The sequence below is a fragment of the Nicotiana attenuata genome, unplaced genomic scaffold (assembly GCF_001879085.1).
Source record: "Nicotiana attenuata strain UT unplaced genomic scaffold, NIATTr2, whole genome shotgun sequence".
Taxonomy (NCBI): Eukaryota; Viridiplantae; Streptophyta; class Magnoliopsida; order Solanales; family Solanaceae; genus Nicotiana; species Nicotiana attenuata.
Window position 1 is genome coordinate 448,420 of NW_017670540.1, and position 2,439 is coordinate 450,858.

A 2,439-nucleotide genomic window follows, 5' to 3' on the forward strand; every position below is an offset into this window, starting at 1 on the left:
GGTAGATATATTCAGCTTAGTATAAATAGAACTTTTTGTTATTTAGGTGAAGTTTTGATTTTGGAGAGCACCTGAGCCATTTTAGTTTACTGTATTGGGTAACATTCTGCTAGATTAGCTTTTAAACATTAGATTTTCTTTTCTTAATAAAGTATTATGAATTCTATCTTTGTTTCTTCTTTAATTTCTTTATTTTTCATGAGTAGCTAAACCCAAAGCTAGGGTTGTGACCCAACCCTAGTATGGGTACTTAATGGGTGATTGATTTAGGGCTTATTTCTGATTGAGTGTATGATATTTAGCCTAGTTCTTGCTTGAATTTGAGAATTAATGGTTCCAAACATTGATTCATGCCTATTTGACTTAGTCTCTACTTGAGAAAGAGAGACTAAGTCTAGGAAAACTTGGCTAACTAGGAATTGGGGTGAACTCAAGAAAATGATAACCTCAATTAAAGGGTTGAACCTAGAGATAGTAAGACCCGACTAGAGCATTTATTACTTGTTTTGTGAAATACCCATTTGGACTTGAGAAAGTCAATTCGGGCAAAATCACTCAAACTACCGAGAGGTATAGAGTGAGTATTCGCGTGTGATTGCTATATTGTATCCCAATCAACCAAACATGCCCTAAAGCTCTCAACCCGTTAGGTATCCATCTAGGCGGAAGTTACAACCCTAGATCTTTCTTAACTTGAAAAAAAACCTAAATCAAAATATTGTCTCTTAGCTCTACAATTACAATCAATAGTTTAAGAGTAGAAGTAGAAACAACAATTGCAAATATGGAAGTGTTATTTGAGGCACATCATACATTCACACTAGGTGTTTACCAAATCCAAAATCTAACTCCCTGTGGATTCGACCCCGACTTGCGTTGGGTTTTTATTATTGATTCGACCGCCTTACAACCTATATTTGTGGTGTGATTTTTGGTGACACCAATTTTTGGCGTCGTTGCCTGGGAGTTAAATGGATTTAGCTATATATCGAGGTTTTTGTGTGAGTTGTCTTCTTTTCCTTCCGAGTCACTAACTTTGTTTTTGAATTAATTATCGGTATGAGAATGGCTCTCAACAACGAGCCCGTCGGGAATGTGCCGTTGGGGGAGGAAGTGGACGATGACCAAGGACATGAGGTTCTTCCCGAACTTCAAGAAAATAGGCGAGGCCGACCACCTCATGATAATGTTCCTGTCCCTCCCCCACCTCCACCAAGAGCAGCAGCGCACCGGGTGTTGCTGAACGAGGTTATGCATTAGGCTGTTCAAAATCAAACCGAAACCGTTAACCGATCCGAACCGAAGACTTATTGGTTTATCGGTATCGGATTATCGGGGTATTGTATGAGGAACAGATTGAGATTTTATAACTAACGGCTTAACGGTTTAAGGGAGGATTACTCAATTTTCTTATCGGGTAAACCGTTAATCCATTAAGAATTTGAAGAACGAATGTCCTTTTGTCTTGTGAAGAACGAATCTGAATATCTGATTGATTATGAACGAATGTCCTTTTGAAATTTTGATTGATACTGAACTAATGTGCTTTTTTGGTTTGACAGACTGTCTGTTGCCTTCCAACTTATGCATTTGGGGGAGTGGATAAGTAGGGATTTTGACTACTTATCTGCACTCTTTTACTTCGTTTTAGCTCAAAATTGCTTAATGGTATTCCCGAAAACTAATGAAATGTGCATGTTTTCAGGAGTGTTAGAATATGAGCTAAAGAGATGAAAATCAACTCAAGATGGAGTAATTATGGATTAGGACAAAAACAAGGCTAAAAGGGCACTATGCGGACCGCACAATATTGAGTGCGGCCGCAGATCATGAAGAAAGCCTCTGACAAGAAATGCTATACAAAGTGCGGACTGCACAATTCGGTGCTGCCGCAGAAGACAAAGTTCAGAGAGATGGGATTTTAGGTCAAGAAGGAATGCGGACCGCACCATTTTTGTGCGGCCGCATAATCAAGAGCGCGGCCGCACTCCGAAATTTGCGGTCCGCAGAAGTCCCACAATGTCAAAGCCCAAATTCAAGAATTGCGGACAACACTATAATTGTGCGGCCGCAGAAGCAAGAGTGAGGTCGCACTCATAAATGTGCGGCCCGCAGAAGTTAAAGGAGTGCGGCCGCACTCCAGAATTGTGCTGCCGCAGAAATAGAATCTGTCAAGCCAAGTCTCAATATGCGGACCGCACACATAATTGTGCGGCCGCACAATACCCATAGGGGAAATTTTCTTAGATATTTTTAGCTTAGTATAAATATAAATTTTTGTCATTTTTAGGTAAAGTTTTATTTTTGGTGAGCATCTGAGCCGTTTTTGTTTACTGTATTGGGTAACATTGTACTAGATTAGCTTTTAAACATTAGATTTTCTTTTTTTAATCAAGCATTATAAATTCTATCTTTGTTTCTTCTTTAATTTCTTCATTT